We start from the raw sequence: 9,579 nt of genomic DNA, 5'->3' as shown, positions 1-9,579 counted from the left end.
CCTCCTGCCGGTCTCGGCTAAAATCTACTCGTGTCACTCGGTTATTTTCGGAAACCACGTGATGGCCTGCTGATGACGACATTTCCGCATGATTTCAAAGTAAGAGCATGATGGTTTGTTTAATGCACTGTTTTGTATTATTATTATGAACAGCGGAACGTATGCATTCTTTATCACCATCATCATGTTATAGTGGTACAGTTAGTTTGTGTTGTGAGCTACAGCAGCGAAGCAGCCCCAGAGATAACTCTTTCTTCATTGTTTTTTGTGTATTCAGTCAAGCGGGTCAAAGTTACAAAGCACTTCACATCTTATTAATCGGCCTAGTTTTACCTTACCAGTGCAGTGGTAAAGTAATCTGTAGAAAAGCACCGTATTTAGGTCAGCCTTCATAGTAAGGCTACATTAAATGTTATAATATTCATCGTGTCCTTTCTACTGTATATGCATATATTCCTGTCTATTGCTTTTATTTAATGTTATTATGTTTATACTTGTTTCCACACATTTCACAATTTGGGATGAATGAAGTATCCATATATATCTATATATATATATATATATATAGATATATATATATATATGACCTGCCCCACCGGGGGGGGGCTACGATAATAAAGGGGGTTAGGATACTTGGCACTAACCTAGGTTCCCCAAGGCGAGCCCTTAGGACAAGTCACGCAGATACGAGTAAAAGGATGGACAGGGACGTGGCCTCAAGTTCAAATGTTTACAAAAGTTTATTACATAAATAATCAGGTAAGAGTTCAGTATTTATAAAATACAGATTAAAACTTGTTGAGCTTCCCCAGTAGATACACCTACATCTCACAATTGGAGGCTGGCTCTGACAAGGAGAGAAGAAATAGCAGGGTTATAATATCACGACTATGGTGATAGTTAAAAAGGTAAGTGATTCAACTGGCCAAATGCTGAGGGTTCCTCCAGAATCACAATATCACCACGTGTAGCTGCTTTCAATTAACAATCACTGCAAATCACCCATATACCTATCTGCATGCAAAAAGTGCCCAGCAACCCACATGCTCCGCTCCACATATGGACAGGATTGTCACTGAAGAAGGATAAAAAGCACAGAGACAGTATTAAAAGGTGGGTCGTTACAAGGAGGGTGATGTAGCTTTAAAAACTCAATCACTAGTTTGTACACAATGATACAACAAACTAGTCTATAAGCAAAACATAGAAGGAAGGCAAATCAATACATAGGCAAACATAGTATTTAGGCACGATAAAATGTAACAAAAAAACAAAAAAAGAGAAAAGGGAAGGCAAAACAGTAGCAAACTAATCCTCTGGTCGCCCCTACCCCTAATGCAAAGCATCCACTCAAATATCACCTCACTGGACACCTCCGCAGCGGTGATTCTTTACACGGTCTCTGCTGGGGCTGCCAAGAAGCCTCGTATAGGGGAAATACACTCCTATCAGCCAGACAACGATGACCAGAACAAGAACACACTCGTAATAGTCACAGCTGATTTGGATGAGGTGCCAGTGGGCATTTCAAGTGTAGCGGGAGATGCTGAACTACGTACAGCTGCGGCGTTTTCCTTATATGGAAAGACCAGCTGACTAAAGAAGGGGGGTGTGTCTTAAAGGGGCAGTGGCTGCCCAGCCACGTACAAAAATGATCTGACAGATAATCCATAAAACAGTAGCGCCAGCTACATATAGATATATATATATCTATATAGATATATATATATATGAAGAAACACACTCCTCAATGTCAGTTTCAGTGTTTTAATGACAAAGATGACGACACCCTGTAACAGAGTAATACAGTGAGGTAAGCTGACAAAGTATTACATACATGCATGTCATCATTAACACAACACAAATATATGCTACGACACCACGTATATATACACCAACAATAGTGGGAACAGTTTTACATGTGTGAGTGGATGAACGTCTCGACACGAGGCGGAGTGAATGAACAATGTTTGAACTAAGATGGCTGCTCAGTACTACCGGGTCAGAGCACGGCATATCCTGTGCGACAGCAGTGACACGCTGCCCTCTAGTGGCCGGCGATAAACTCTTCATCCCCCCCAGACCGGAAAGCTATAGGCTGGAATAGATTAACGGTCTAAATCCCGTATCCAGCTGCCGGACTCGGGCTCGTAGCGTGCCGGCAGGTATTGGACCAGGCCAGCTGAGCCCGCCAGGGCAGTACCCGCCGTAGAACTCAGGACCTCTACCCAGCCCGAAAGCCGATCCCCGACAACTAGGTAGTGGCGGCCCCCATAGTCGAAGAAGTCAGCAAACACCGCCTCGAATGGCGTGGACGGGGGTGGTGACGGCAGGGGGGGTGTAGCCGCCTGTGACGGAGCATTGCGGTTGCAGTCTGCACACCCGTCCCTGGTGGCCTGAATGTCCCCGGACATCCCGGGCCAGTAAACTATGGCTCGGGCATGCTGCCCCATCGCTGAGGTCCCCTGGTGAGCGGCATGGAGATGCCGAAGGACTCTCCCACGGAGGGATGGGGGGACCACGACACGGTCCCGATAGAGCAGGACGCCGTCCTGTGCGTAGACGGACTCACAGACCGATGACAGACTCGCCAGGGCAGGGTCGTTAACGTCAATCCCACCCTCCTGCTCGATGAGTTGGAGGAGGTGGCCGAGGCATCCGTCAGCCGCTGTCTCCCGTGCGAGGAGGGGCCAAGAGACGGCTCCGAGCTCCCGTGCGTCGTCGCGGATGGAGGCCATGAGTGCTGACTCCACGGCGTCAGGCCCGCTCGGCAGCCCCAGTAAGAGGCCGTTCGCTGAGCCCGAGGGGGAAGGATGCCTTGACGTGGCATCAGCGGCATAGTTGCTCTTGCCAGGCAGATGCACAATGTCGAAGCGCCATGGGAGGGTGCGCTGCTTGAGTCTAAACAGACGCGAGTTTGTTATCTCATCCAGCGTACGGTCACCAAAGATCTTCACCAATGGCTTATGGTCGGTGACCACGACGAGGTTGTCGGACCCCTGCGTGAAGTACCGCGTCTGTTCCAGACCCCAGGCCACAGCTAGGGCCTCTCCCTCGACGGCCGCATAGCGCTGCTCCGCAGGGGACAGGAAACGCGAACCCGCGAGGGTGATCCTCCATCCTCCTGGACAGCAGTCCGGTATGCCCGAGGCACAGTGACAATGTTGCTGGAGCAGGAAGTAGCCAATGCCACGCATGGACCAGTCAGGGCGGAGGCAGGTACGCTTCTGCATGTCGTAGATCTCCACGCCCTCGCGGATGGCCTCCATTATGGCTTGCTTGGACGTCTGGAAGGCCTCCTCCAGAACGGGGGACCATAGGAACACACAGCGCGGGCTGAGGAACGGCTTAAATGGGGCCATCGTGTCACGCAGCTGGGCGTAGTTAGCCACCTGGTTGACGAGGCCAAACCAACTCCTGATGTCCGTCGTGGAGCCTGGGGTGGGGAAGTCCCGGATGGCGTCCAAGTATTTCGGGAGCGGTTCGATGGTAGATTCCGACACCCTGAAGCCGGCGAAGTCGACGCACCTCTCCGCGAACTGAAGCTTGTCCGGGTTCAACACGATGCCCGACCGGCCGACACGCGTCAGGAAGTCGATGGTCCTCCACCAGGGTTGCTCCAGGTCGGTGTCATAGTGGATGGTGTTCTGGATTGGCAGAACTTGTTGAGGGGGGAGAGGTCCACAGTCCTGCGGGGGGAACCGTCGTGCTTCCGAGTGACTACCATGCGATGGCACCACGCCACTGGCTCGCCGTATGGTACGCGTTCAATGACCCCGAGGGCTTCGTCCCGCAGGAGGTCATCGTGGACCCTCCGCTGCCAGTGTAGAGGCACTGTAGCCGCGGTGTGGCATGCCTTAGGCGTAGCTGCGGGGTCCACGTGCATCTCGATAGGTGGCCCCTCCATGCATGGTAGTGCCCGATGGGGGCAAGTATTGAATGTCGACGAGGCATATCTCCCGAGCAGCCAACCTTTCATCCGGCTGTTGTTCTCTGGCGTACAAGGGAATGGCAGAGCTGCGGGGCGCGCCGGGGGGACCGTGCGCTGAGGACATGAGCACTGGGCGTCCTGGGGGTCACCTGGCCCCACGCAGCCGCCGTTGGTTGACCTCGTCGCATTGACGGATAAGGGCTGGTCTGGCGTGTCAGCCGTGTCAGGGCCACACCCGTCCTGGGGCCCCCCTGCAATGTCGTCCGACGGGAAGCCCACGGGCAAGAGGCCGAGGTTGAGCAACGACTCGTAGGATAGGTACATGGCCCGGACTGAGCTGCTCACGTATACCATGGAACGGCAGGATGTAACACGCCCCCCGCTGCAGGTCGTCGAGAGCCTGGCGAAGAACGCTCCCTCGATGGCTATAGGGGAGCGGTTGGCGGCCGACAGGCTGAGGCTGACGGGTCGCAAGTCGTCCCGCGCGAAACCGCAGGCCAGGAACTCCTCCAGAGACCAAAGGTCCGACTGCGCGCCAGTGTCCGCTCCGTCGGATATCCGAGCTCCGTCGGCCGAGCCCCGGTTGCTGGTGCCATCCCTCAGCCCGACTGGCGAGTCCATCGAGATGGTGATCAATGCTCGGGGGTGGTCTCTCATCCTGGCTCGTCTCCATTCGCCTTTGGAGAAGATGTGGTGCTCGAGTCTGATAGGTGCAGGCTTGTTGAGACAGCTGTGCGACGTAGGGGCGCGGCGTCGGCGATGGCTCCCGTGACGTTGGCCAGGGCGGGCTCCAGCTCGCACCGACGAGACCTGGTTTCAAGGTTTCAAGGTTCTTTATTGTCAATCTGACATAGCTACAGAGTAATTATGCAGTTGAAAATCTTATGTCACAGGCTTCTCCAACAATGCAACATAATAACATAACATAATAACAATAAGAGCATGAGCAATACAAAAATAATAATAGTTATAAAAATGAAATAAAGTTATGATGTGGAATAGTGCAGTATGAGTCTATATACAAGTTATTGGAATGATATATATATATTAGGTATTAGATACATACTACTGAGTAGCAGTTGAATGTTTGAAGTTGTTTCAACAGTTCAATTTTTTAACAGTCTCACTGCCCGCGGGAAGAAACTGTCTCCGAATCTTCTTGTCCTTGCCAGGATGCTGCGGTAACGTCTGCCAGACGGCAACAGAAAGAACAGTTTGTGGCTGGGGTGATGGGGGTCTTTGATAATCCGTAGTGATTTCTTCCTGAGCCGCTGGGAGTAAAGGTCCTCCATGGATGGCAGCTCCGTCCTGGTGATGTGCTGTGCAGTTTTCACCACCCTCTGTAAAGCCTTACGATCGAGGTCGGTGCAGCTGCCGTACCAGGCCGTCATGCTGCCAGTGAGGATACTCTCTATCGTGCACCTGTAGAAGTTGCAGAGTATCCTGGAATCCATTTTGAACCTCCTCAACCTGCGGAGGAAGAAGAGCCGCTGTCGAGCTTTCTTGGTGATGGTGGTGGTGTGAAGAGACCATGTCAGGTCCTCAGTGATGTGGACCCCAAGGAACCTGAAGCTTTTGACTCTCTCCACCGTAGTCCCATTGATGGCGATGGGGGCGTGTCCCTCTCCCTGCTGCTTCCTTTAATCCACAATCAGCTCCTTAGTTTTGCTGATGTTGAGATGGAGGTTGTTCTCCTGGCACCAAGATGTCAGGTTTTCGACCTCCTCTCTGTACGCCGTCTCGTCATCGTCTGTGATCTGGCCGATGACGGTCGTGTCATCAGCAAACTTCACGATGGTGTTGGAGCTGTGTGTGGCCACGCAGTCGTGGGTGAACAGGGAGTAGAGGAGAGGGCTGAGCACGCAGCCTTGAGGGGCACCGGTGTTGAGAATCAGGGTGGAGGATGTGATATTTCCCACCCGCACTGCCTGGGGTCTGCCCGTCAGGAAGTTCAGGATCCAGTCACAGAGGGCGCTGTTGAGCCCGAGGTCTCTGAGCTTGATGGCCAGCTTGGAGGGCACAATGGTGTTGAATGCTGAACTGTAGTCAATGAACAGCATTCTCACATATGTGTTCCTGTTCTTCGGGTCCAGGTGTGAGAGGGCAGTGTGGAGGGTGAGGGCTATGGCGTCGTCTGTGGACCTGTTTGCTCTGTAGGCAAACTGCAGGGGGTCCAGAGATTCAGGGAGGGAGGAGGGTGATGAATAATTTGACTAACCGCTCAAAGCACTTCATTATGATGGAGGTGAGTGCTACTGGGCGGTAGTCGTTGGGGCAGGTGATGATTGTCTTTTTGGGGACAGGAATGATGGTGGAGTGTTTAAGACATGTGGGGACTACAGACTGCAGCAGGGACCTGTTGAAGATGTCTGTGAACACCTCTGCCAGCTGAACTGCACACACCCTGAGAACACGGCCAGGGATGCCATCAGGTCCAGGAGCCTTGTGTGGGTTAACCCTTTTAAAGGATTTACACACATCTGCCCTATTTAAAACAAAAGGGCAGTGTAGCTCCTGGTCCCTCTGTACCTCCACAGCCTGGCTGCTCTCAAAGCGTGCAAAAAAAACTGTTTAGCTCATCTGGGAGAGATGCGCACGCAGACACTCCCGCAGCACCCCCCGCTGCTCCTTTGTAGTCAGTCATTGTCCTTAGTCCCGCCCACATATTCCTAGTGTTACAGCCTTTGAAGTCAGATTCCACCTTGTCTTTGTACTGTCTCTTTGCATTTTGAATTGCTCTCCGGAGATCATACCTAGACTTCGTGTACTCCTCCAAATCTCCCGCTGTGTGCGCGAGAGTGCGCGCTTTCAGTTTGCCGCGCACCTCACCGTTTACCCAGGGCTTTTGATTTGGGAATGTCCGTACAGAAACCTTCGGTACCACGTCATCGATGCATTTCCCAATGTAGCAGATGACAGTGTCCGTGTGTGTGTTGATGTTATTGTCCTCAAACACACTCCAATCCGTAGATGCAAAGCAATCCTGCAGTGCTGAATCTGACTCCTCGCTCCATCGTTGTACTGTCCTTGTTATCGGTCTGTCCCTTTTAAGTTTCTGCTTGTAAGCAGGCAACAACAGTAGTGAGATATGGTCTGATTTGCCGAAGGGAGGGCGAGGGAGAGCCTTATATCCATTCCGGAAAGGGGAATAAACATGGTCCAGTATGTTTCCCCCGCGCGTCGGGAAGTTGATGTGTTGGTAATATTTTGGCAAAACCTTCTTCATGTTGGCGGTGTTGAAATCTCCGGCCACAACGAACGCCGCATCTGGCCGTGAAGTCTCGGTTTTATCAATAAACCCAAACAGCTGATCGAGTGCCGTGTTGTTGTCGGCGAGTGGCTGCGGCGGGATATACACTGCTGTTATCACAACAGATGTGAATTCCCTCGACAGATGGAAGGCCCGACATGAGATCATGAGGTGCTCTAGCTGTGCGGAACAGTCCGATGAAATAATCTTCACATCTGAGCACCAGTTGTTGTTAGTCATTACACACACACCGCCTCCCTTACTTTTCCCCGAGTTAGCAGTCCGGTCCTGACGAAAAATAGAGAATCCGTCAGGGACAATAGCGGAGTCCGGGATAGCGGGGTTGAGCCAAGTCTCAGTGAGAATTAACACGTTACAGTTCTTAATGTCCCGTTGAAAAGCAATCCGGCTTCTGAGTTCATCTAGCTTATTTTCAATGGATTGAACATTAGCCAGAAGAATACTTGGAAGAGGGGGCCGATTTTCTCGTTTTCTCAGTCTGACCAGCAACCCGGCCCGGCATCCCCGCTTTGTCTTCTTCTTGCGTCTCTCAGGTAGAACAGCAACAGGTAGCCATGGTGAATCTCCATTGTTTGTCGGAGGGTTAATATTGTCCTGGGAGACCAGCTCCGACCCCATGGCGGCATGTTGACTGTCGGATGACGGCTGTGGACGCCTCTGTCGTCGGCGGGCCCTGTAGCAGCCGATGCACACCAGGTGAGGCTTCGGATTCCACCCGCGAGGCCCCTCCGTGAAGACGTTGAAGACACTCTTACATTCCGGGCACGAGGCACGTTTAGCCCCGGCCGCAGGGCTCGGGGCGGGGCTCGTCTGTGGAGTCGTCTGCAGGCGCCGGAATGACGACATGGCTGATAGGGAGGACGACGGGAGAGCGTTACGGGCCATCTCTTTGTTCTCGACGAGTGCAATTACATCGTTAACTGGCTTGACCAGGACATCAGATGTCCCCAGCGTCTCGCGGCGTATGTCCGAGTCATAGATGCCATTGAGCAGAACATCACGGATAATGTGGTCGGTATAGTCCACGTCTTTACCACACTCGCATACCGCATTATATGCGCATGTCTCTGCTTTACCCCGCACTCTGGCAGCGAATGCGCGGAATGTCTCGTCGCGTTCCTGGCGTAACTGGAGTAGCTCGGTGCGCAGGACGCATGTAGCGACCGGGATGACAGCTAGGGAACGCATGACGGCAATCAGATCTGGTAAGGGTCCGGAAGCGGCGTCGGGGACGGCTTTCAACAGGCTGTCTCCAAGTACAGGCCCAGCGCACTGAAACAGCTGGAATGGGGCCTGGGCATTCCCTATGCCTGAGCCGGCGCGGAATACATTCCAACGGCGGATGAACACGTTCCATTCCTCTATCGATACGCCCACATCAACTTTGGGCCGATCGAGTCTCGGGCCGTGAGGGGCTGGGGCCTGGGCTGGCGCGGCCATGACAGGCGCTGCGTGCTGGTGGCTAAATCCATGAATCGTCAATAGGGCAATGACGAGTGCTTCAGATACGTCTTCGGATTTGAACTCGCAGCCGGGGGCAGGGCATCCAACAACGACCATGGTGTCGTCATGAAGAAACACACTCCTCAATGTCAGTTTCAGTGTTTTAATGACAAAGATGACGACACCCTGAAACAGAGTAATACAGTGAGGTAAGCTGACAAAGTATTACATACATGCATGTCATCATTAACACAACACAAATATATGCTACGACACCACGTATATATACACCAACAATAGTGGGAACAGTCTTACATGTGTGAGTGGATGAACGTCTCGACACGAGGCGGAGTGAATGAACAATGTTTGAACTAAGATGGCTGCTCAGTACTACCGGGTCAGAGCACGGCATATCCTGTGCGACAGCAGTGACACGCTGCCCTCTAGTGGCCGGCGATAAATTCTTCAATATATATAGATATATAGATATATCTATATATATATATCTATATATATATAGATATATATATATATATATATATATATATATATATAGATAGATAGATAGATAGATAGATAGATAGATAGATAGATAGATAGATAGATAGATACTTCATTCATCCCAAATTGTGAAATGTGTGGAAACAAGTATAAACCTAATAACATTAAATACAAATAAAAGCAATAGACAGGAATATATGCATAATATACAGTAGAAAGGACACAATGAATATTATTTATAACATTTAATGTAGCCTTACTATGAAGGCTAACCTAAATACAGTGCTTTTCTACAGATTACTTTACCACTGCACTGGTAAGGTAAAACTAGGCCGATTAATAAGATGTGAAGTGCTTTGTAACTTTGACCTGCTTGACTGAATACACAAAAAACAATGAAGAAAGAGTTATCTCTGGGGCTGCTTCGCTGCTG

The 9,579-nt window shown here is 51.2% G+C and overlaps 1 long non-coding RNA gene across 1 annotated transcript; it reads right to left on the bottom strand.

Annotated features, from left to right (window-relative positions):
• Positions 1 to 721: 721 nt before the first annotated feature.
• On the bottom strand, positions 722 to 1,509 carry LOC117489639. Its single transcript, XR_004556613.1, has 3 exons — positions 1,362 to 1,509; positions 1,011 to 1,075; positions 722 to 847 (listed from the first exon to the last, which is right to left on the bottom strand). It is a non-coding gene; the product is annotated as an uncharacterized LOC117489639 (long non-coding RNA).
• Positions 1,510 to 9,579: the final 8,070 nt, after the last annotated feature.

Source organism: Trematomus bernacchii, unplaced genomic scaffold (genome assembly GCF_902827165.1).
Source record: "Trematomus bernacchii unplaced genomic scaffold, fTreBer1.1, whole genome shotgun sequence".
NCBI lineage: Eukaryota > Metazoa > Chordata > Actinopteri > Perciformes > Nototheniidae > Trematomus > Trematomus bernacchii.
The sequence above is the reverse complement of the archived record's forward strand: the minus strand, read 5'-3'. Positions and strand labels throughout refer to the sequence as shown.